General features: G+C 42.5%; 1 protein-coding gene across 6 annotated transcripts in view; it reads right to left on the reverse strand.

Annotated features, from left to right (window-relative positions):
- The window catches only part of CHD7 (chromodomain helicase DNA binding protein 7), a 128821-nt gene that overhangs the window by 99631 nt on the left and 2393 nt on the right, over positions 1-26797 (reverse strand). For 4 of the 6 annotated variants that reach the window (XM_042808976.1, XM_042808978.1, XM_042808977.1 and 1 more), the window contains exon 1: positions 25828-25945. The exons of the other annotated variants lie outside the window; for them this stretch is intronic. The gene's annotated coding sequence lies outside the window, so the exon portion shown is untranslated. Of the gene's footprint in view, positions 1-25827; positions 25946-26797 lie in introns of those variants that run through there. 6 annotated transcript variants of the gene reach the window in all.

Raw genomic sequence — 26797 nt, forward strand, 5'->3', positions numbered from 1 at the left:
AAGTACAGATGACCATAATTCTTCCTTTCCTACCCTGCACCTGAAATCCTCATGTCCTGTCAGAGAACAAACCATTTCTGTACTTAGTCTTGAAATAAGACCACCTCAGAAAATCACGTTATTCCTCAACAAAAACTACACATTCAAAGCAAAGCAAGCAATGAAACATATATATATACATATGAATGATAAACTTCAGTGTCTTATCACTCTAAAATACACAATGACAACCAGATAAACTGACTTTATGCCATGTGAACAAAGTTTTTGTAAAAAACTGCTAAGGGGGGATGTTGTTCAGCCCTCAAACCCAGCTCTCATGTCAGTGTAATGGATGGTAACAGAAGACATATCACCAACGGCACCTATCATAGCTCCACAGCAGAGCAATGCCCAGAGACATTGTAAATGCCTCCAAGGATAAGGCACCTAAGGCCAGACTTGAGGGGTTCCTAGGCAGTCTGATCTAGTGGTTGGCAACCCTGCCCACTGCAGGGGGGTTGGAACTAGATGATCTTTGAGGTCCTTTCCAATCCAATCCATTCTGGTGATTGATTTCTAACTACTTACAAAGCAACTTTCCAGGGTCAGGAGGCTAAGGTTTTGTTGAACAAATTCTGAGTCTCACTTCAGACAATATTAACCCCCTTATTAAAAAATTGCTGCATAAAATAGCAAAAAAATAAATAAATAAATAAATAAATAAATCACTGCACAGTATTTCATCAATATCTGGGTGCACGCTTAAAAGGGGAATTTCATAGAATCCTAGAATTTCTCTTATTCTTTAGGGATCTCAAGATTGTAAACAGCATAACATTCAAGAGGGATTATTATTTTTTCCCACAACATCAAGATACTCTAACAAGAAGCAGGGTAACTCTCTTTTTCTCTCTACAATAAACATGTAATTCCATTTAGTTCACTTAAACCAGAAGAATCAGCTCCATGCTATCAGCCCAGTCCACTAACAGCCCTTACTGACAACTGGGAATTAAAGATTATTGAAACAGCCATGACATACTACTTCACTCAAAATTGTACAGTTCATTGTTCATGTTTAGTAACTATCCCCTACATCTTCTTCACAACAAGGACAAAACTACATTCTTCTCTCATCTTCTAAAGTACTAAATGAAGTAACAGCATCAAAACTGGAGCAAATTTACAGCTAAGGTCTAGAACAGTACTTGCAAAAGCCTTTTTGTCCCCCAGAACTGAAGTCCACCAAAACAAGTTTAAAGGCAGGGTTTCGTTCGAGAGGAAAGGAAAAAATATACATCAGCAAAGCACTGATGCAAGGACCATACACAAGACAGAAACCTAAGTAGCCCCTCTATTTCAAATCTATGACAGTAACATAGTCCAATCATTTATACTGCTGCTGCTTAATATTGTCAGAAAAGCAGCATCCATCTGTTATTTCACAAAAGACATACCACCCTTTATGACAACTGTTAGAAATGAAACCACGTCACAGGACACATTCCAATATCTTTATAGTTTCGAGAACTAGGCTGAAGATGCCAGATTATACTTCAAACTTCAGATTTCATAGGAGCCCAGAGACCACCCAGCTTCCCCTGCTTCTTTTTGACATCTGCAGCTTTGACTGAACGCAAACCCAGGTAACTACTAATTCAGCCATTTAAAGTAATTTCCCATTTCTGCTGTACCATAAAGTAGCTAATTAACTGGAGAGCCTGTCAGCTACAAGGGCTAGCACACCAGATAATCCAACTCTTAAACCATCAGTAGATACACCACTGCTTGTTGTCCCCAAATATAGAAAAAAACAAATCACAAGTTGGTTTCTCTTTGACACTGACTTTGCATCTTTTCTAGTAATGCTCCAAAACGTAAGAGGCAGGGAGGGAGGAAGCTTTTTTTTAAAAAAACAAAAAAAAACATTGCAGAACCCCTTACCTGATATCTCCATACACACTGTCATTGCTTAACTGAACTACGAGTCTATTAACAGCATGATAGTTGTTCGTGAGTGAGCACCAACTCAGATGGTGAGTCACATAACTGCTATCCATCAAGAAAAACATTCCTGTCTCATCGAGTCCTCTCCTCCTTGGTTACCATTTCACTCACTCCATATTTTTCAAGAAGGCAACACATTACATGGGCACAGAGCTTCTCTTTGCACAGAACAACGCGTGACAACTGCATGGACAGTCATGCATTACCACAGAAAACCATTCAGAACTGTATTGCATCTCCAGTAATACAATACATTCATTCTCCCAAAATGCAGTGTTTTATTTCTATATTATCTGTTTCACCAACATCAAGCTAATAAATGCATGATCCCCAGCCAGAGAAATCAGTGACAGAGTCACACGTGCACATAGCTGCTACCAGTGCTAATTTGAGGAATACATAGAAACATTTCTTTCTGGAGAACGAGCATTAGCACTTTTAACCTGCTCTGGGATTTCAAGTTGAACATAGGAATCATTAAAAAAAAAAAAAAAAAATCACTTTACAGTAATTTTCAACTGGTTGCCTAACACCCATCTCCTAAGTGACTATCATCAAAACACAACTATAACACCAGTGACAAATTAATATTAAAACCCTTCAGTGAGATCACAGAACTCCTCAAAACAAAACAGCCCAAGCTGTCAGAGCACACTTCTCCCATATGCGGTGTAGCAGCAAGGGTCTGGAAAACAAAAGCTTTGCTCAGTTACAGAAATTGGTAGTAGGTGCATTCCTCATTCACACACAGCATTTTGAAATCCAAACCAATTTGCCAGCATCTAAACAGACTTAAAAAGCTAACAAGAAGTATTTCCAAAAGAGAAGCCCAACAGAAAAAGGCAAGCTGCTTGCATGCTTGGCCAACTTGACGAGCCAGGAATGCACTCTGATGTACACAGGCAGGGATAACTAACAAAGTTTAGCAGTGTTTCTGCACACCGGTGGGTCTAAGCAGAGCCCAGCCCTCCTCCCGGGCAGGGGCAGCTGCAGTGCAAGCGGTGCTGGAAGCCTCTCCCACACGATGGAGATAAGGAAGCACGTTCATTCCATAGAAATGAAGATGTACCTAACAAATATTAAGATATTGGTCACGTGTGCCAAGATTCTGGAGGCAAAGTACACAAGCCATATTCTCAAAACCCACAACCCCCAATTCCCAAAGGTCAGCATGGTGTCTGGTCCTTAGGCACATTACTCAGCTCAGCAGATGAAGGAAACAGTTGCACCAGCCGGCCTCAGAACAGATGGAAAGCAGAGCAGCTGAGGAGAAGGGAAGCGTCCGTGTGGGACGGAGGTGGGGCACGCAAGCCGTCCCTTCTCCCAGCTCTCAAGCTGTGTGCAGCCATCACTGAACTTCTAGCTGCACTTGGGAGAAAGCTGAAGGCAGCCATAAGTGACCTGGTGATTTAGTGCCCCCTGCTTCCCCATTCAGAGGACAGGGATGGCAAGAGTCACATAAGGAGGATCTGCAAGTGCTGAGTACGAGCTTCTCAAGGGTGGCAGAGGAAAAGAAGCTTGGTGACAGGTTAAGATCAAAACAGATCAAAATCTGAGGGATGCTTTTCTTTTTTTTAAAAAAGATGTATTGCAGTAGCAGAGCAGCACAGAAATACACGCACAGAAATAGTGGAGGAAGAGGAAAAAACAAATAGAGAAAGAGAGGAAGGATTAAAAAAAAAAAAAAAAAAAAAAAATGAAGAAAACCCTGACATATGGTACAATTATTTCACTACAGTTTAGATTCACAGCTTTACAACACCTGCACAGTTAATAACCGTATTAAGTCATACATGATGTCACCACTGTTTCCTTTCTCAACTTAGTTAACTGCTAGGGGAAAGCATCTAACATGGGTTTCCACACTCTTGGAAAGATAACTGACTGTCCAAGATGTAGATGTGCATCCCCAGCGCTGTCTGGAACGCAACCTGCACAAAATCCTCAGGGGAGACAAATGGACCAAGTACTTCAGGGACACAAACACTCCATAGAGATGGTTTTACAAAGCAGAAACAGAGGGGTTTATGTTGTTTTTTTTTTCCCCTCCCGATTTGATTCTTCTAATCCTGGCTGGAAGCATCTCCTGCAATCCTTTTGGCTCCTCGAGTCAGGAGACAAGTAACTAAACTGATCAATGTGTAAGACAGAAGCCCTCGTATCAGAGCAGCAGATTATGTTAATCTAGATAATGCAAACAAGGTCATTCAATGCTTGGAGAAGGCACATATAAATACTCCATTATATTTATATAAATAACTGTTCTTCACCTGGCCTGCCATGTAGGTTTAGACTTTGAACGCTGATTATCAGTAGCTGTAAGCAAGTGCAGAACCTATAGGGCAGTGGAAAGTTTTTCATGACAGCTTTTCCTCCTCATTTATTTCTGTTCCTAACCACAAACAAGATGCCTTCTTTCTACTGCTTACCCCAAACATCTCGATCTAACCATTAGAAGAATTTGCATCACCACAGGGCAATGAACAGCAACAATAGCACAAGGAAGAAGCAAAAGCTAGACAGCTGCTTTCAAGCAGCACAACCCACTGGAGCAGCTTAAGTCTACACCACTCATTCAAACAGCCTTCATGCCAAAGTCAGGTAGGTAGTTCAACAATCCAACTTGAAAAGCATGGCATTAAAATAAGCCAGGCATCTGTTGTGTGGAAACATGACTCTGCTATGACTTCCAGAGGAAAAAAAAAAAGGAATTCTAATTTGGTCAAATGCATGAAAAAAATATTTTGCACTGAACTGATTAGCCATGCAGTCAATACGGAAACACTATTCCAAACATGGAAAGTTACCACACCTGCTGGCTTGCAGGGAAAGCTGCTGACTTTGAACTGTTTTGTACCAACGTAAAACTAGAGTGAAGGACGCACAGATACTGTGGGATCTGACATTAGAATTTCTTTTAGGGGAGAAGTGTTATACCTCAGTGTGATTCAGGAAAATAAAGGTCATTTGTGAACGCTCAATCTATTTGTCAGGAGAGTAAAAGAACAGGTCTTAGTTTAGGCCTTCCAAAAGTAGTTAATTCGTGGTGCTCGGAGGACTGCCTCCAGCAGTTCAATCCAAGCACACACACGCTGCCTCAATAAATGGCTGTTTTGGATAAACATGCTACTTAAGGGAAAAATATTTCATCTACATTTAGTCCATAACAAGGAAGCCTTCTGAACACAGAGAGGTAAAAATTTCTTAGATTTCTCATAACACTTCCTTTGATCACATTGTACGCAATCTTCCCTAAATTGTCTGCAGTCTTCCCTAAATCCTGCATATTAAAAGCCCATTAGCATAAGATTGGGTTTTATATATTCCTTTCTAAAAAATATATTCAACCCAACATTTTTAGAATATATCCCCCTATTTGAAACACTTTTGTTCCAAGAGCTGACCATTACAGACTCTTTTCTAGATATGGCAGGACAAATTCCTTCCTGTCTGAGAGTTTCCATGGTAATAAAAGTCCCCTTTAAACACATTCACGGTGGTTTGGGCAGGCCAAACAGGCAGCCTTTGTACTGAAAAGCTCCCTCTTTGTACTCCTCTGTGCTGATCCTGCACAAACTACCGTAAAAGTGTATTTTAGTGGAGGCAGAGTAAAACTAAGGCTCACATCAGTTTCACACGACAACTGTTTATTCCACAGCACAGACACAACCCTCTAGAAGATTCCCTTCCCAAAGAATTTCAAGTGGTTGAAGAAAGCAAGATACAGGCCAGTCTATGGCACATTTCAAGCAGCCCTAACCCAAGCAATTTCAGCACTATTAAAAAACAAAAACAGAAGTGCAATGACAAACCTCCGTTTCTCTTCCCCACTCCCCATCCTGCAGCCTCATTCTGCTTGGAGATGGCACATTTACACCAGTGCTCACATTCCCTGTTAAAATGAGGCAGTCTTGACTGATACCTCTGTATCAGTGTGTCATGGAAAGGGACTGGGAGGATGACCTAAAATGTGCTTTAAAAATGCTATTTTGAGAAATGAACAGAAACACAGACTGATTTAGGATGTCCAGTAAAGAGGCTCCCTTTAAATTTCTACCTGTTCACATTCGTATTTGATACCTTTGAGTACTAGCACAAATTTTGACAGTCTTGCAATTAAACGAGCATTTTTTTTTTTTTTGTGCTTCAAGTGTACATTTCCACAAGTCTCATGGTATTTCAGATTTCGATTTCCCCCCCCCAGTATCAACACAGCAGCTCTCCTACAGAAGCTGGACCAACTCTACAAGCAATAGAGTCTCTTAAAGAATTAAGTCATCAAGCATACACATGCAACTTTAATTCACTAAGAAAAAGATTTCAGCTGTCCTTTCAATTTTCCTTTGTTAGCTTTTGAAAAATTGGTATGCAGATTTCATTTTAGATAAAAAGCCTGTACTTCCTGATGAGTTTGTTCAGATTTCAGATGTTGTACGTACCTTCAGACATCTCAAAACTCTCAAGTGCAGTTCAGTTCCCAAGCCAATCTTTCACTGCTTATGTTAAAATAAGGCAAACTGTAGGGATCTGATTTGCACAGTCAGTTTTTCCTCCATTCCAGTTAAAACTGAGGCTTTTTCTTCGCCTCACCTTGCAGAAGTTTCAGCACAGCATATATAGTCTCTAGTCTAGGCTGTCACGAAAATGCACGAAGAAAGCAGCAAGATCACAAAGAGTAGCTGAAAGATCAACATACTGCTTCATCTCTCTCATCTTAGGTGTTCTAACATACCACCCCCACACTCCTCTCCCATCCTCTCTCCTGTTTAACCCATTTCCCCTTGGGTGCCTCCGTCCCCAAGAGGTACAGTCTTGACTGAAGAGCCTCTTTGCTTCCCAAGAATTGCAGTGGTTTGTATGGAAAGCATTATATCCAGATGAGTGAAAAATCTGTCTTGTAATCACTTTCACAAGAGTTAAGAATGAAAATACCCAATCTTTGTCAGATCTAATTTAGAAACATTTAACTTTCCTTTTTGACAATAGAGGAAACAGCCTTATAACTATGGCAACTTTGAAATGATGGGAGGCAGTCCAATAACATTTAACAGTGGTAGCAGGAACACGGTTGGACTAGGTGATCCTGTAGGTCTTTTCCAACCTTGTGATTCTATGATTCTATTCTATGATTTACAACAAACTGCACAGAAAGGAGATGTTTCAGAAAAGCAAGTTATGCAGAAGTAATCAGGTCCCAGAGCAGCAAGCTATAGCTTTAAGTGTCTGCAGAAGCTTTTGGGTAGGCAGGTTTTAAAGAGGACAATCATAGCAGGTACAGGAAATTAGAAGATGAAGCAGTCATGAAACCTCTTAAAAAAAAAAAAAAAATCTAGTAGCTCACTGACTACTTGCAATTGAAATCACACACACACACATATATATATATGTTTTTGCTTAAGCAATAGCTAACAGGCTTTTCCAATAGAAAATTTCAGGAAAAGAAACAGAACAGAATTTGTTTTGGTTGCCAGCAAAACCCAGTCTATCGCTTTCGTTGAAACTAGTCCAATTTAAACAAACATCAATATAACATCCCACATTTCTCATGCTAACAAATCTTATTAAGAATACTTCCACAAACACACGGCGTTGCTCAGTTATTAACAAATAACATTTCTTACAGGGTCCTTAAGGATTATTTATAGTAAATCCATGTACTTCAGCAACCCAGCTATGAATCTATCTCCTTAAACAGATGCAACTTGTTAGGTGATTCTCCCTGTAGGTTGCAGTGTCTGTGAGTATGTTTAAATTGCCCTCAGATTATGCTTTATCAAGCTATCATGCTGATTGCAAGATAACTGAATATAATCAGAAAAGGTAAACTGTAGCCTCTATTTCTTACACATCCACTTCTTAGAATCAGTCATCATACAACAGAGATTTCATTACCACCCTGCTCTGACAGAAACCAATATTAATTATTATTTGAATTAACCTTTGAGCCGTAGTTTTCATCAGTACTCAGTAAAGACATGGACAATTTCTAATTACATTCTACCCTCATTATAAGTCACCAGGCTGTAAAGCTGTATCTGACAAGACTACTATACTTGGCCTTGAAACGCTTTGGACTTCACTATAAATCTTTCAGAAACACCTAAGAACTCATTGAATAGAAGAGCTATCGCACAGGATGCTTCTCCAAGGATTCAGGGGTGTTTTTAAAGGGATACGAACTGTGACAGCACAAACCTGCGACACTTTTGCTGGAAGAGAATGACCTATCGGTGGCTTTATCAGTCAACTTCATTAAATAGGGGATCTTTTACCTAAACTCAAGTGCAGTATATCCGCTCAGTCTACCAACCGCAATTAGGCAGCAATCATCAACTCTAAATTACACTCAACAGTATAACAAAAAAAATTATTTACTCTGCACTGTAGACTATACTTACTACAGCCCAGAGAGAGAAAATGTATTCTGAAAAGAGTTTGCTCTCGAGCAGGGAAGATGGATTTTTCAAGGTCATAAATGGAAAATGCCCACTACTCCATATACAAAGATTGGTGCAAGAGAATATGGTTTTCTTCTGTAAGTTTTCTGCTTTTCCTCACACAATCACTTCACTACAGTCAGTTAGCGAAAATATACTGAAATACATACACAGGGAAAGCAAACGCCATTTGGAGAACAGGTTTCCATCCCTGACTATGCCAAATCTCTTGAATGAATAGGTTAAACTTCTAAATGAGTTGCTTCATTTACACAACTTCCACAAAGCTCACATTTATTAACTCCAAATGCTCCAACACGTAGCAGAAGATTATTTCGTTTGAAAGAATACCAAAGGCTGGGATCTGTCAAGCTTCAAAACCAGGACTTGACTTGGCCACTGATTCTAGGCATATTCAAGATTCTGTTTTCAGCCTTCCACTGCTGAAAATGCTTATATATCTTAAAACAGAAGCCTCAACATAAAGTTAAATTCCAGTGGATGACATTGCATGTTACAGAAACCTGGGACTGGATTAAGACACACCACAGATATGTTATGTTTTAATTCTGTTCATTTGCAAACCACTTTGTAAATGCTCTTAATCACACCAAAAATCTAAGTAACATAAACATTTTAAAGAGAAATTACAAGCCATAAGGAAATCCAATATAAAAATCTGGAATTACACCGAAAACACGTTTAATTGCATGCACAACTAATGACTGACTTCATATCAGTTAATGCCCAGCAATCTTGTAATCATGTAGGGCAAGTGACAGTCCAGGACAAGTACAGTTACGTACTATCGGGCTTATCACAAGGCAGAACAAAACTAGCAGATTTCAGATCTCTTGCTTTTTGGGAAAGGCCAGGGACTATGGATGGGACTTTAGTCAATGAAAATGCACACTGTTTGTAAGGTTGCTGTTGTTAGTATTGCCAGTTCTGAAAAATGCATCTATCTTAACACAGAGATTGTGTTTTTCTTTCCAAGCAGGATTATCAAGATCACCATCTTAAATTATGCCCACAAAGTCTTAAACTACCCATACAATTTGCCTTGAAGTCCCAAGTTGTCCATTCTAAACACAAGAACTGGCCATAGTAATGTGTTGCTTGGTTTCTTTTTTGCCCACGACATTACTAGTTTTTCCAAAAGTTACCTCAAGTTTGTATAATCTCTGTTACAACAGTACCTACCTGAATATTCAGAAATATTTTTAATATTTTTATTACTATATATTAGGTAACAGGATTATTATGATTATTATTCTGCTTCTCCTAATAAAACATCTAAGTAGTACCTTGGCTATTTCCTTTCTAGATGTAAAAAGGGGAAAGGGGAAGAAGAGAGGAACAGCAGCTTTCTCAACCATAAGATACCATGCCTATACAAATTATCTGTGTCCTTTCACTACCCCTCACCTATCCAGTTAATAGGAAAATGAGGCTGAGTGACAGGCAAATGTAAATCAATTCATGCTCCAGTCACATATGCTTCCTGACTCATATCGATAATTATATGGGGAGGAAAGTAAGCATGAGAAGCACTGTAGGATATTCAGCCTCCACTAACATTTTTAAAGTACTTTCCATGTAAGATTTCCAAAAACTTGTTGTTGTAGTTAACTCAAAAAATCTCTACAGTGTTAAACTTCAGGGTACACCAAAAGGAACAAATGTGCATGTAAAGCCATGAAAAAAGCAGGGAAGATTGATAATTTGCTGTCAAAGAGTCAGTTTTGATTTTATCCTACAACAAAGCCAACTTTGGGATGCTATTGCACTATCATGCAACTGTTCTGCAATCCTCTCACGCAGGGATGTGAAACTTAGAGCACGTGATTTCATAGCACCCATTGCCACATACTTTTTTGATTTAGAATGAGATAACGTGCTAACATCACCAAACTTAGCTGAAGACTTCTCTGGCCCACAGAAAGGCTCTCCTGCCTTTTAGTTCGATCCCTTACTCATAATTCACCCTTATGAAGCTGAGCTTCTAACGTAGTTCAGAATAAAGCAACCGACCATCCAACTGCCTCAGTTTTCAGCAATTCAGAGTTACAATTCAATAAGTAATTGCCAGTGATTGCCACTCAGCTACTTTGTTAGGAACACACCTGGTGGGGCACAGCCTAGTAAAAACTTGTTGCCAGCCCAAAAAGATATTGCCCTATTGATGGCAGGGGCAAACAAAAGCCATACACGTGCCCTGAACGAGCACCACAGAAGAAGCAGCAGATACCTGCAATCCATAGCCTTACTCATGCTACCAGATTAAGAGCAACTTCCTCCTCCCAATGCCACTTTCAAAATCCCATGTGTGTGGGGGGATGGGGACAGGGAGGTGAGTGGAGGAAATGACAGCGCTGCAGCACCTCGTTTTGTTTATCAGCTATTCATAGACCATGACGAAATCTCCTTGAACTGTCATGTCATTTTTTTCTTATCAAATTTGCTTCTGCCACTTTTAAACAAGCCTGTGAGCAGTGTCTTCTAATAAATCAGCCCATAAAAACTCCAGTTCCTCTTAAACGCGGGCAATAGGTGACTGATAGTTTGTGATCTTCCACTACCAGGGCTGCACTGTACTCATGTGGAACAACCATGCAGCTTCTGATTGAACAAATTCCAGATTTTCTTTCTACTCGTGAAGGTTACTTAGGAGGAAGAGCTCAAAACACACTGGTTTTGGAAGAGATACAAAAAAAAGTCTGACCTACAAACACCCATCATTGCTTCCCCCATTATACATCATCTTACAACCCACTGTTTCCAGTCATGTCTTGTCCGGCTTCTTTTCAACCCGTTACTTCAAATCATGCTATCAGCCTACATTCTGCCATCAGATGGAACAGCATCCCTCCACTCTCTGCTAGGTGCTTTGCTGATATTATTTTAAGCACAGAGCAACACCATTCTAAAATTCTTTCAAGTTACTTTGTATTCCAAAAACCTGCACTTCTATATAGGATTTGTTTCCTGCTGCCCCTCAACAAATCCAGCTGACCTACAAGCACGTTCATTTCAACTTCACTTAGGAACTAAACAAAACCAGCCCATAAGTGTATTTTATACATAAAGGAGTCTACCTAGAAGGTTTCAAGAGAAAGCTTAAAAATTAACTTGCCCAAGTACAACCACAACTCCTCAACACCTGGAATGAGCGCAAGCCCTCCATGACACCCATGGTCTTGGCAGGAAGAGACAGAAGAACTCTCTAAAAATTCCACTTCTTTGTTAACTTCTGTGAACTCACAATTGCCACCTTCCAGAGCATCCATTCTGAACCAACTGCTCCTTCATCACAAAATCATGAATAAGCAGACCCAAACAGCTCATAATTTTTGCAGAACACACTTTTTTCCATTACTTAAGAGCAAAACTCCCAAAATGCAGTTGCTTAGTCTGAAATAGATATACATGCAATATTTCTGCATACTTTGCAAGTCGAAGCAACTTTCAAGATAGCCTTGTCTCTAACAGAAATTATCATACAGAACACAAAATAACAGTAAATGCTCACGACTTCATGTTTTCAGTTTGATCCTTCTACTTTCTCAAGCACACGTCAGCTAAGCAAAGCAGTATAATTCTCAAATTCCCCACAAAGAAGATACTATTTCTGCAAACTTTTTAAAATACACTAGTCACATCTATATGTGAATAAACTCTTACTGTTCCACCACGGCTTCAAGCACCAAAGGTTTTTATACAGAGTGGTACTGTAACATGTCACATACTATGATAAAACAGAGAGACCTCAGTGCTAAACAATTAAATACTATTCTACACTACTGGTTTTCACATAGGAAGCGAAGAAGAAGAAAAATCAAAGTTGTGGGTCCCATGATAACTACAGCTAGATTATAATGCTATTTTGTACTGCATATTTGGACAAATGCACCAATTTACAATTGATGGGGAACTGTCATCAAAGGACACAGTCACATACTTTGTCTCATTCTTAAATCCGTGGCATCCAGTTCAGGTTTCCATGCTACTTGCACAAGTCCGCAAGATAACTGATTTGCTGGCAAAACAGGTTATAAAAGCAATTTAAACCATACTTCTCTAACACTTCTCTGAAGTTATGGTGAAACACGCAGTGTTACACTATAGCATTTTAACAAGATTATGGACTATTTCAGCATCCAACAAATTATATTACACTCACATTTGTCCACATCACGTTTGACTTGACTATAGCACAACAGCTATTGCTAATGAAATTTATTAAATACATTTAAGCTTAGCATTTCTAAAAAGCAGCAACCACCAGAATATATTATTGGAGTGCTTACTTTGAAAAAAAAAAAAAAAAAAAAGTATGAAAAATGAGGAAGCTTGGTAAGAGAACCAAAGTTGGACAAAATGGTTGCAAGTGATAGACAAAAAATAGAAAAAAAAAAAAGAGCAAAAAACATTCAAAGATAAACCAGAAGCTGGGAAATTAACACAAGAAATAACGTTCTTCATAAAGAGAGAATTAATAAATAGAAGAACCAGCAAGTAAAAATGTAAACAAACAGCACGTGTGCAAAAGGGCAAAGCAATAAAAGCTCATTTCACGCAGGCCACATACGTGAAGCTTCCTAGAAAACCCAGTGGGCTAACGCACACCATGATACAAAACAGTCTAAGAAAACAAAGGGCTTCTTCCATTCACTGCCACTAGAGAAGCTAAGGGAAGCTTTTCTTGGAATTTTTCCTTGCAGAAAGCCTCAAAGGTAGTTTTGGGTCAAGCTAAAGCAAACAGTAACAAGTTCCGAAAACAAGATGGTACTCAGCCAAGAGTTCTGACAAGCTCAAGGATAAAACAGCTTATCTATTCACCATACCATCGGTGTCAAACACTGCTTTCACGTCCTGAAAGGCAGTCACACATTTAGGCTGTTAAGAACCATAGGCCAGCAAGCCCAGCTTCTCAGTGGGGGGAGAATATGGAGAAGATGCAAGAAGCAACTTCCTTGGGAATATGGATAAATACAGACCACAAGAACAATGTTGGTGCCTTCCTACAGAAAAGCCCTGTGCTATTAATATATACAAATTCTTTGAAGCAATTGATAAGAGGTCAAAGTCCGAGCTGACTTGTATGTTCAAAATACATCTCAACTTCTGACCAAAGGTCCTCCACCACAGGTTCTTAAATGACACCACAACTGCAAAAGAGGGAAGGTGTGCATGTGGGTAAGCAGGCTGTTCTAAACAGAAGAAAAGTGTTAAGAAAGGTCAGCTGAGTGTTGTCAGGTCTATGACAAGACCCGTGTTGTTTAGCATGCACGTAAATGATCAACAGGAGATGAGCCTTAAAGTAACTTCGCTGGTAAAAGCAAAGAGTTCATGTTGCTAAAAGTGAAAATCAAAAGCAGGAAGTGGCCGATCATCATCATACCCAGCAAAGGTGAAATAAAACGGTGATGAGAGTCAGCATGGGTAAACATAATGCAACACACCTGGAAAAAAGCAGCCTGACTGCTTCACGTACATCTTCCTGAGCTCTGGGCCCACTGCCTCACTCTCAAGATTTGGGGGCTAGAAGAGATGGATCCAGGAAGACACCATCTGTCAACAAACTAAGCTGTACTCTATGAATTCTAAATGACTACAAGTAGTCCTGGAAAAATAAAAGTTAAAAACAAAGAAACAACTGCAGCAGAGATGATCACTGAAGTTGCTGCACAAGCCTGTGGAATACCCATATCCTCCTGCACTTCCACTTCAGGAGTAAAATGACTGAAGGACCACAGTAGAGTGATAGGCACTGTGCCTCCAGCCCAGATAAAGGACAACTGAAGAGAGAACCAGAGAAAGCCTACAGAAGCACCAGCAGCACAGAGCAGGTAAGGAGGGAGCCATTGTTCCCTCTCCCTTAACAAGGAAACTAGAGAACATCAAACAAAACTAGCAGGTGGTAGGTTCAAAATAAAACAAATAAAAGGAAGCAGTTCTTCATACAATGTGTACTTAAGCTGCAGAATTCATTGCCGCAGTCCCAATGGAAGCTAAGAGTTTACATAGACTGAGAAAGGACAGGGTGAATTCATGCAAGAAAAATTCATTAAGTGTTACCCATCACTTTTTCCAAGGAAATTCTGAGCTGTGAAGTTGCAGAGGCTGAGGGGCTCACTCTGCTCCTGGACAGCCTCCACCAGGGCACTGCTAGGCAGGGCTGGGGATAATGCAGATCCTGGGGGCAGCCGTTCAGCCACTACAAAAGCAAGATTGTAACACAACTAACATAGCTCTTGAAAATATGCTACTTCGATAACGTGCAACTTTCAGTTTATCATTTTGCTTTCCTCATGCAAAGAAACTGTATTTCAGTGCCTGTTATCACTACTGAAGTGTGATCACAGCACTTGGGAGCACATAGCACGAATGAGACAAGGACACCCAAAATAATGAGTATCAGACTGTGCTGAAACACTACCATTTCTTCTTTGCATTACGGACTATTCCAATAAGAAAAAAAAAAGTCTATAATCTGGTTTTATCCACTTTGGAGCACAGGTATAGGAAAACACTGGATGAAGGGAGTAACAGAAGTGCTGGCAGTACTCAACAGTGCAGCACAAGCAGGGCTTTTCTGTATGCTACTCGATGGATCCTAAGTTTGGTTTCAGAATAAATCAAAGCCAAATTGTGTTATACAGTGAAATTTCAGGAATACTGAACTTGCATTAAATATATTTTTTCACATCTGAAGAAGAAAAAGTTAAAACAACACCAAGTGCTAAAAAAATTAGAATGTTCATACTTTTTTCCTGTTTTAAACAGCAGCTGTAAGAGATAATATCAAGTCAAAGCACTGGCTTGAAGTTTTACTACCCTTATAAAAAGGTACTTAAAATAACTACAACATATTTAGGTTAAGCACTTAAAGGAATTACTGGAAGACTGAATTCAATCTTCAGCTCCAAGCCACCAGTCATTGTGCAACACCTTAGCTGCTGAAAACAAAACCTCTCTGTTACCTATTAAACAGGAACTGTGCTTATCATTCTAAACCTGGGACGTTGATTTTCCCCTCAAAAAGTGCAGAATCACAGAATCGCAGAATCACCCGGGTTGGAAGGGACCTCAAGGATCATGTAGTTCCAACCCCCTGCCTAGCAGGGCCACCAAACACACACATTCAGATCAGGTTGCCCAGGACCCCGTCCAACCTGGCCTTAAACGCGTCAGAAAACGCCTTTAAACGTGCAGAAGATGCAGCCATGGCTGCAACAAGCCCTTAAGGGCTGTGCCTCTCCACAGTTTCCAGCCTTTGCCTCCGCAGGAAGGAGTGCAGCAGCGTGTGCCCCATACAGAATAACAAGCCTTCTGCTAAACCTCCACCCAACACAAGGCAGCACAAGCCAGTTGTTGATTTTTCCAAGGCTCATAACAATCAAGGGTTTCACAAGTATAGGAAAAGTGACTGTAAGCCCCATATTCAGATCACACCCAACACACAGCTGTTCAAAGAGATTGGTTGGTTCCTGTTTGGTTTAGTCAAGGTTTGACTTGAGATGGAAGAAAACCCTCACAGAAAATATGAGACAAAATGGCTAATAACAGTGTGTGTGATAGAAACTATGCTCTTTCTACTTCTAAACTTCACAATGGGTTTCTAAAAGTGCTCATTAGAAGACCAACTCTGCTCTTAAGGATAGTCTTCACCTGCCTCACAAGAGCAGCATCAAGACAGAATTAATGCTGTGTAAATAACCACAATCACGTGATGAGAGCTGGTGCGGACACAGCAACTATTACCAAGCCCAGCATGGCAGACCTCAAAAGCCATCACTATGAGCCTGACATACCTTCTGGGAGCAGCACTGGAGTCCCTGGCTCACAAATGCCTGCTGAGCCCACTAGCACTAAATGCAAGGAAAAGAAGCCAACTGACCACCCCGAGGGGCAAGTGCTGAGCAGGTATGTTGTCTTGTAGCCTACTGATGTATACATTAAGCTAAGAGCATCAAATTCACTTATTAGAAATGAATATACTTATACCCAGAGCACAGCAGAACCATATCCTCAAAACTCCCCTAACCTTCAGCAAGTCCTGCACTGCTGCACAGACCACACATTAGCAACATCCATCCACTGTCAGCATCAGCGAGTAGGAAAATATCACCTCCTCCATTCTGGGGGCTTTTTGAGGCTACATGGTTTTTCAGTTCCTCTTAAGCACTTCCTGTAGCAATGCCCACCACTCCAGACACCTCCAAATTTAATCCACTGGAATAAGCAGCCTTTAAATTAAGGTGTTATAAGGTCATATAGCAAGCAAGATGATCGGATTAAAGACGAAGTAGAGTTAAGTTAATACTGAGTCACTATTTTAAGTTCTGATTTCAGGACAACAGCATGATAGCTTTTCAAGTGTAACCCAGCCTTCAAGCAGGAAGGGTAAGAACTTCTCTACTAAAAATATATATATATATATTTCTTTTTTAAATCTGAACATGAAATGCAGGACAAAAATTCATCAGACAGACAAGACCTGGTCCCTGAGACAGATGTTTTACAGCTGTGCTTTGGGCTTCCTAATGTCCATTAGAGCTAGCACATACAACTCCTAAAGTAAACAAGCTGCTTTTAGTAACTACAGCATTCGCTCTGAACACACACAACGTGAGTCAGAGCCACCACTCCTCAGAGCTTTCCCCAGAAGCAGTGTGCAACATCCTCAGGTCCCAACTTGCAAGTCCCCTATGCTGTTCTCCTGCCATCCCTGCAGCTCCTGAAAGGTCACTTTCAAATTTAAAATGTGCAAAAAGGATCCATCTACAAGGCACCACATTTCTTCCTATGGAGTAACACAGCAAGCATTCACCTTCCATTAAAGTACACACAGTCGTCTGTATTTCAAGAAAAATGGAAAGGAGAATCCACTCTTTCACCTGCGTGGTCCATTCCTGTCATACAGCAGGCAGTTTACAAATAGAACTGCACAATAACCATGGCTCTTCAGAAGCGAGCAGCTTCTCCTGATGTATTCCTGCTGCTCTGAAAGTCACCCAAAATTGTTAGGAAGCCTGAGTATGAGTTCCTGAGACAGAGCTGCCGACTTTCTGTGATATGTCCGCTCCTACAGAGCGTCAAACACCCATCTGTCTCTCCAATGGGCAGCAGAAGCACTGTGAAACAAGTACCCAAACAGCATGCTATTTTATTTGCAATGTATTTTTCACCCACTTCAAACAACTAAGAGCAATGTGATTGCAATTAATCACATGTTCATTTCACTGTGGGAAAGCTTCAGAACCATCAGAACAACACAGTCTTTGCTATCTATGAAGACCAAGAAATCTCACACCACCTCAATCTAATGTAAGAATAATGCAGACACTTGGGATAAAGTTCCGAGTAATCAAACCCTCTGAATTAAACATTGATTTGATACAATTTGGGACATACAATTTGGCTCTGGAGGTTTATGAACCTAACGGAGAACTTTAAGCTTACCACAGAGAATCACACCCACAAAAACAACACAAAATGAGGAGAACACATAGAACAATGCACTTTCTTGTGAATCAAGTGTTTTGAAGATGAAATACTCCAAATATGAGACCTCCACAAAGCCATTTATACCTCAGTAAATCTCCTCAGCTTTTGTTCTTCTACCTCAAAGGGAAAAATCAACTTCTGGACAGTAGTTTATTAATTCTAACAAACAGTTTAGAGCACGTGGTCCATACCATCGCTAGAATAAACAAATTTCAATATCAGATTGAACTCGAGCCAGCACATTTTCCTTTTGGTGTCCTTTGCTTCGCAAATGATTATTCCATCTCTGTTTCATCCAGGAAGGTTCCCAGGCAACTGATCCAATCCACTTGCTCACTGCCACCAAAATGAAAAGATGAAAAGCGCTTGCTGCTCTCCAAGCCACAGGCCCCCCTTGTCCTTAGTACCAGCTCTGGTGTTCATCAGATCCTTTTATGAGCCAGTTTGATTCATTACAACAGCAAACTACTCTCCATTTTCCCGGGTTATTTTTCTGCCATTTCAGTGAACTAAAGTGGTTCCCAGAAGGACCTGACAAGCACAGCTGCTTTAGAGCCAGGCGCCTGGGAAGAAGGGTGCAGGGGGACAAAGGCAGAGTGGAAACTTCTCCTGGCAGAACAATGTCCTGCTAAATTAGCTCACTGCGTTCCCCAACTCACATCCTGACTTATATGTGATTAGATGGACTGCGAGGCAACACTCAATACCTTCCAGCTGTCATAAGAGCTACCAAATAATTTATTGTACAAGAACTATAATATGTACTCTCTATACAGATTTACATATAACACTACAGCAGAAAAAAAAAAAAAAGTGCTCTCATAGAGATAAAAGATGAGGATGAGCATAACTCAGGTAGAAGAGAATAGGTGAAGAAAGCTGTGGAGATTCTACTTCAGTTTAAAAAAAAAAAAAAAAAGCCACTGGAAAGTAAGCACCAATCTCAAAAAGCCATCTGGCAAAGAAAAGCTACAAGAATTTCTGTTAAGGAGAAAACAGCGAGAACTTGGCCTTTTCTGCTGGGGCAGAACCCAAGCAGACCTGTTGCAGAAGGCTGGCATCCCTGCTTCCTTAAATTCCTGAGGGAAAAAAAATCCTTGAGGGAGGCAGTCCAGCCAACAAGGTGCTTCACCACATGCCACCAGGTTTTCAGAGCAATGCTTTTTCCCTGTAGGTTGACTGATATCCTCCTTTCTGTGCCCATGCCACCTTACCCGAGTGGTGTACATTGTCACAGCACCCCAGCCCCAAAAGCCCAGCTGTGCCCCCAGCCCCACACCAAGCTCAGCAGGGACAAGGGATTGGCCACTCCTTCCAGAGAGGCAGGTAGCCCGGTCTTCTTTCCTCAGAGACAGAGGGTGGTGAAAAGAGAAAAATGCCTCATGAATTGGGATTAGAACACTTGCTGTGGTAGGGGAGTTTCTTCTAAGAAGAAAAGTTGGAGCAGCACCCTCCATCTGCCATTTTTTAGGAGCTGAAGTGGTCGTTTTCAGTACCTCAAAGCCAAGCAGTCATTTGCTGGTGGCTGTAGGGAGAGCGAGGGTACGAGGCGTCCACTTGTTTCCTTGAGGAGGAGTCGTTTCAGAACTCGGTCACCTTAAACATGCACTTCTTTAAATCTAACCATGATTAAGTGAAAAGGCACAAACCACTTCCCCCTTCCACTTTTCTTTTCTTAAGCTTCAATGCAACATCTCACACGCGTGACTTCTAAAACTGTCATCTTCTACACCAGTGATCAGAACCAGGCTGGGAACTGCTCCTGCACTGCCCTCAACCAATTCTGCCAAACAATTCTTTTTCCTTTTCTTTCTCTGCATGGCTGCCACAAAGCTCCAGTCCTGACTGAAATAGGCTAAGTGCAATCCCCAAGAGCTGCTTGGGGCTGACCATTGCTGCAGAACTGTAGTACAGCTGAAGGGCAAGTGAAGGTGATGCCAGTTTTCCAGTGACCTCTCTGAAGATACGATGGAAATGGGGAATTGCATCGCTGCCTGTTTTTACTTCTGTACGAATTAACGGCCCACAACAAAGCACACCTCTGCAGAGATCACTTCCCTCTTGCTTGAGGCTGAAGCCTGCTTGTTCACTTCCCCTCCCAAGAAAGGATGATGAAAGCAGGGATGAGTAAGGCTGCACCCCATTCACAGAGCTAAGCAAATGCAAAGTGTGGCAGACACCTCATAACAGCACCGATAAATACAGTGAATTACTTAGCAGGTCTTTCCCAGACTTACCTCCTCAGGCATGTAAGGAGCCCCTATTTAACTCACTTCCTGAATGACTCCTTCCTAAATCAAGAGATTAAATTGCTTGCTGTAAGCTCTCGGTTTAATTCTTCATGTTTAGAACAACTCAAGGCAAGAATTACGCTGTAACAGGAGTCCCTTCACCAGAGTTCAAGGGACCTCTGTGCTCACGTAAGCGGTGGCTTGAATGGCACAGGGCCTGTGTTGAGGCCATCCTGACAAACCTCCCTGGGACCTCTACCAGAAATCCAGACCTGAACTGTTCCCAGGAGCTTGCAGCACAGCCCAAGCTCCCAGACCCACAATCACAGACAGGGACCTGTCCGCTTTCTATCTGGCAGCATCAACAAGTAGCCGCTGCCGACCCAAGGTAGCAGAATTCAGAGCACAGCCTCAAAAAGTCACAGGACTTGCACCTCGATGCATGCCAGGCGGTTCATCAGAACGTCTTACACCTTACTTCAAACTAATAACCACAGTTGTAGAGTGATTTCTGATCCCATATAAACACTATACATTCAAATACGAAAGTAAAAGACTCAAGTTATCAGGAACACCGGATTTCTGGACTTGAAAGATGCTCTCCTATCCAGCAATACATAGTTACAAGATTCTGAGAACTGGCACATCCCAACTACTAATTAAGATGCATCCCTGAAACTTACCAGTCTCTCACCTATGTGCAATGCCATCTCAGCCTTATCAGAGCAGTTTTCGAACATCTGTTAGCCTCACCATTACCCTCCTTTCTGTAATCCTCCTTCTATCGAGCATTAAAAACAAAGTCAGATATCCTTTCAGGTTGTCTTATTTCCAGCTCTAAGATTAAATACTAAACTGCTGCTCTCTACAGTCCAAGCTGACAAGTAGCATTTCAGCCTTGGATTTCTATCTAAGCAGCTCTCTAAGCAAGGAATACGCTGATACAGTACGTCACCATCGGCACGGCCTCTCCGCTCACCAGCCCACACAAGTTGCCAGAGCTGAAATTCTGAACTGAGTTTCCTATTCCTATCCCGTAGGGGTTTGTTCCACATCCCGCTGGGATAGCACTGCCCCAAAACTTTCTCTGAGGAAAACCTTTTCTCCTCTTTCTCCTGACACTGATCTCTAAACTTCTAAAACTACAGATTTCTTTCTGTTTCTCTCCAGTTCTCTCTTGCAGAATGACCACTACTCCTTAGCATCTAGAACCTATGTTTTTTAGCAAATGCTGTTCACTCTCCGAAAAATCAACCTACAAGCTTTTAGCAAATGCTGTTCACTCTCTGAACAATCAACCTACAGGCTTCCCATACAGAGATTCGGACAAAAACATGTCTTTACTAAGTCTTGACTTGATCCAGGTTTGGATCCACTTCACACCATCACAACCTCTGCACTCCAAACCTTCTGTGCAGCTCTGAGCAGCGTCCAGACCCCTGTGCTCCTCCACACACCCCAGATTTCACCATCTGGATAGGGTTAATCTGTAGCTTTGGAGTTAGACAGAACAGGTGAGAGGACTAGGCTTCTCGCCCACACACATCCCACATCACGGAGCAAGAAGAACACACCTTACAGCTGTTTGTTAACTACTGAACAATGCAAGAAAACAGTTTCCACAAACACAGAAGCTGAAGTGACAGAACTACATGGGGCTCAGAGCAGCTCCCCAATTCCTTACACATTGGCAGCAGCATCCTCTGCACTGCGGGCAAAGAGCAGCCCTATTAGAGCTGAAATGCTGTTTATTCTGCAATGTGTCCTAATAATCTGAGGCTAGCAAGGAAAACACAACCCTGCTAAGCAAACAAAGAGCAACATCAATTGGAAAGAAGATTAAAAAGGAGGTAGGAAAGATACAGGCTGAAAACGTCTATGGGAAAGCTGGGAATGAACAGGGGGAAGAAAGAGGAAGAAATAATGTTTATATTTCAGAGCAAGACTGCCTTTCCCACTTAAAAGAAATGATGCTTTATACATCTGATGCGCACCTCCACAAAGCGTTTTAGAAGGGAGGCTGACCTGGTAGACAGAGATCAGGACAAACTGCAGGGTGGGCCTGCAAAAATCACAACGAAGAAATTCTGAAGCCAGAGACCTGAAGTTGAAGTTACAGCAGCAAGCAGAAAGCTCAAGCGAAGAGCTTAAGTGACTCAAAGTCATTAAAATTAAGGTTCTTCTAAAACCATTTGGTGCAGGACCTTCCAGCATGGCAGGCAAAGTCACCATGGTGTAATGACCAAGGGGAGCCCGAGCAGAACAACCCCTAGGATCAGGCCTGGAGACGTGAAATTTAATTTTTCTCCCAGAACCATCAGGAAAAAGGCAGACATGTTGGCTGCAACGACTTTTTCCACCAAGCTGATTCCCCAAGTTATTTATTCCCTCTGCTCCCCTCCAGGCCCTCTCGTCACAGCAGCTGCCCATGGCACAGGTAGGTTATAGGCAGCGTGGTGGAAGCCCAGCAGCACCACACCCCATCACTATATAGGTCACCACAGAGCCCTGTGCCACGCCAGCCAGGTCTCCTGGTTAGCTCCTATACGCCAGGAAGCTCGCAACGTCACGTGCTATGGCACCAGGCTAACACGGCGGCTTACATGATAATTAGCAATCTTCTCATGAGTTTAACTTTTAGATTAGGATGGTTTCATTGAGCAGTGTCAATTCCTGCTCTTCAGGCTGGAGCTGCCCCAGCAGCAGGATGCACGGAGCAGCGGTCGCTGCACAGGAGGGCCCAGCAGCACAGAGCAGGCTGGCCTCCTCTGAGGTGCGTGTTTACATCTCTGAAAAGTCACAGAATTGGAAGCTAGCAGCTAATCAGCTTTTGTATACTTAAGAATATCCTTAAGAGCTTTGTTGTCATATTCAGGCGCTCGGAATGTGTCCTTTAGGTCACAGAGGCTTTTTTTTTTTTTTCTTCTAACATGTCTTCCAACTGTCTTCCAAGTATTTTTAACGCTGAACTATGGGGTGGTATTTCCACAGCCACTGGCTTCAGCAAAGCCATGGAGAACAGGACCCAGAGATGGGAAGGAACCAACGGGGGGGAACTCTGTCAGCATCCCAGCAGAATCCCAATAACAACACGGGATGTTTCTGCACACCATGCCTTATTCTGTGCTCTGAAAGAGTTCTAAAATAATAATAATAACTGCATTGGAGTTTTCCTTTGCCTTTTCATTCATACGCAAACAATACCCCAGACTTCCCTCCATCAAAGCCCAGCAGGCTGTAACTGAGCAAACAAGCTGTTTGCATAAATAGGGAATGATGGGAAGGGAGAAAGTTAACGTCTGTCCTAACTAAGCTAAATCAGTGCAGTCCATTAATATAATAACTTTTCTACCAGAAAAGTGAGATCTAAAGTTCCTTCTGTGCACAAAAGACTCCTTTGTAAAAAAAAAAAAAAAAAAAAAAAAAAAGATGGTTTACCAAAATTTGCTATTTTCTCATGCAGACAAGAAACTTAAAAATAAGATACAGGTATTCATTACGCTTATGGGCACCAGCAAGCCAGACCCCAACCCAGGTGCTCAGCAACCTGCTTACCGCAGACACACAAAGAGGTCAGGATTAGGGGAACAGGGAGCTCCAGGCAGGTGCCAGCAGCCTTGTCTGAATAACACCAGGTTCCCCATGGCCAACACCACCCAGCAGGTTCTTAAGGCTTTCCAACCAAGAATATCAAAATAAGATGAAGAGGAAACAAAGGGTGGAGATACGACACACAAATTAAGGTGACACACTTGTTTATTTCTGCCTGCTTCCTTCCCAGCTACTTTTCCCCCCTCCTCCCAGCTGAGCGACCTTTACGCACCACGCCATACGCTGCAAACCAAACAACCAAGCAGCCAGATGCTCCAGGATGCTCGGGATATGGCAATCTGCAGAGCCTCAGCACAAGGTTTTAAGAAGCACTGGAAAACCTGCGAAGTTCCTGCAACTTGGGCCTCGCACCTCAGCAGAAAAAAAAAAGAAAATCACTTATAGATGTTCAGTTTGTCTTTGCTTTAAAGCCATGCTGCTCCCTGGCACCAAGGACCACCTCCAGATATGGGGCTAAGTTCTGGTGCAGCACCTGGGCAAAGCTTCTCCCACCTTGGGCTTGTGCCACCCTCATTGGCAATCCGCTCATTCCACATGTCACCAAGCCCTAATATCATCTGAACGTTAATGAGAAATACCACAGACATAAATCAAAAACTTCTCAGTGCCCAACAGTAAACAGCTCTCCAAAACAGCCCCAGCTGAGCTCTCTGCAGAGCTGGAACTCTGTGATGCTCCTGGGACCTGGACCTCCCCAGAGTCCACAGTGACCACGTTCAAAGAAGAGCGGCTACAGCACCCACCTCCCACCAGCGTGCCAAGTTCTGAGTGCAGGGTGCTGCTATGTCCCCTTCCGGATGATATTTTTACAGCACCGCATCCTTAAAAATTATTGTTTTCCCCATAAGAGCTGAGCGATCTTCAGTCATGATCACAAATTCCCTTAATTACAGAAGAGGTGATGAAACCATCGTAGACTTCTATCTGAGAAGTTTGAGAAGTCCAGCCAGAATTGACAAGAATAACAGAAATATCATTACGCTGCTAAATATTTAGTGAGATATTTGGTCCAATACGATTATCCAATTAGTATCAGGGAAGCACTAATTCAGTTAAACTCACAGTCACAAGCATTTAACATTCTGTCGTGCAGCTTTCAAAATTATGCTTTATCTATTTCTTATTGAAAGAAATAAGCTTAAAAATCCTGGAAATAAGCACATCAGGTAAAGAGAAGAGCGGGACAGATGCCGTGCCAAGCTCTGGCATTCTACAGTGCTCCCACAGGGGAAATTTTGTTTTGTGCAACTGTTCCAAACTTGGTGCCCAATACTGAACACAATGATTTTTCCCAAGCAGTTGTGGGTTTCTCCCAGAGAAGTGCCCACGGACCCCACACACCCATAACCCCAGCCATGGGGAACAGGCAGTGCTCCCACTTCCAGCAGCCAGAGATGGGCAAGTGTTGAGCACGTCATTGTTCTCATCACCTGTTACGGTCCCCAGAAACAAACCGTGAACGTTCTCCAGACCCCATCTGATGTTAGAAAGCATCATGAGAATTTTTCCACTGCTGTTACGGAGGCAGAGCCCTCAGAAGCAGCCCCCTGACAACGCGAGCACTGCCAAGCCTGTCAGCAACCCCGGTGCCTAGCAGGGGCTGTAAGCATAGCACCACGATTTTTTGTTCTTTCTTTCTTTCCAAATTAAAAAAAAAAAAAAAAAAAAAAAACAAAACCAAAAAAAAAAAATGCACTGGAAACTTTTGGGACAGAGCAGGAGAGCTGGGAGCTGGGAAGTTGCTCCCTGTTCAGTGCCTGGCAATGGAGGGGGCTCTGCAGGCGCGCCCCAGCACCCGGCCACATTTAGCTTTCAGCCTTTTTATTATCACTGTCAATGAATGGGCCCCAGTCAAATTAAAGCTGCCATTTTAGGTTAAAGACTGGAGAGCCTCTGTTGTGCAACAGCAAGACAAAAACACTCCGAGCGACAGATGCGGCATTCTCATTGGGAAAAGACGGATTTCAACTTTCATTAAAAAAAATAAAAATAAAAATAATAATTATGGATCATGCTTTTAGTATGAATTATATATTGATACTCACACATTACCGCAAACTAACGGGATTTATAATTGGGGGAAATCAGCTCCCCGTGCTGCTAAGGTCATAGTCATTAAGATTTTTTTGCCGTCGTTAGAATGGATGATCTGTGAGGAAATGAACAGAAACATGTTTTGTTCAACTTGTTTGTGCCTCGCCAGTCCCGTATAGCACGAGAGAGAAAAAAATAAAGGGGGGGGGGTTGGGGGAGGGAAAGGGGGGAGGCGAACACATTCTCCCGAAAGCCATCTTCTGTATAAACACAGCCCCGCCGCCACGGGAGCAACAAAAACCGGGGCGCACATCGGCACGGAAACAAAGTTACCGCGCTGAGGTTACGCCGATATTCCCCGAGCCGGGAACCCGCGGAAGGGCGAGCGGCCGCGGCTGGAAAATGGCCCTTTTCGGGAGACGGAGGGCACGCTCGGCTCTTTCCCAAACGAAAACAAAGGCGGAAAGTGGGCAAGTGTGGGGCGAGTTGCGCGGCGCATCCAGCGGCCCCGCGGCGGTGCCGAGGGAACTCCCCGGGCGCTGCTACTTTTCTTTTGTCCATTGTCTGTTTAAAAAAAAACTCCTTCGGACCGGGGGCGAGAGTGACCGAGCCGGGAAGGAAAAAAAATAAATAACAACAACAATAAAAAATAAACAAAGGGAAAAAAAATAAAATAAAAAAATAAGAGGAGGGGGGAAAAGGTCGGGGGGAGGGGGAGAGAGTCCCAGCGTGGGAGCGCGTCCACTTCCCTTAGGCTACCGGGCCGCACGCCCGCGGTGGAATGATGGCTGCTCGCTGCCTGCACGGACGGACACACGGACGGACGCGCGCCCCGTCCGCTTCCCACTTCCAGGCGCACGCAGCCGCTCCGCCGCCGCCTCAGAACGGCCGTGCGGCGGCTCCCGGCGGGGCGGCGGCAGTGCCGCTGCGTGCGCTCTCCCCGCGCTCCCCACCGCCCCCGTTCCCCGACCCCACAGCGCG

This window comes from Centrocercus urophasianus, unplaced genomic scaffold (assembly GCF_019232065.1).
Source record: "Centrocercus urophasianus isolate 14NV4802_14NV808 unplaced genomic scaffold, USGS_Curo_1.0 seq_11, whole genome shotgun sequence".
NCBI classification, from domain to species: domain Eukaryota; kingdom Metazoa; phylum Chordata; class Aves; order Galliformes; family Phasianidae; genus Centrocercus; species Centrocercus urophasianus.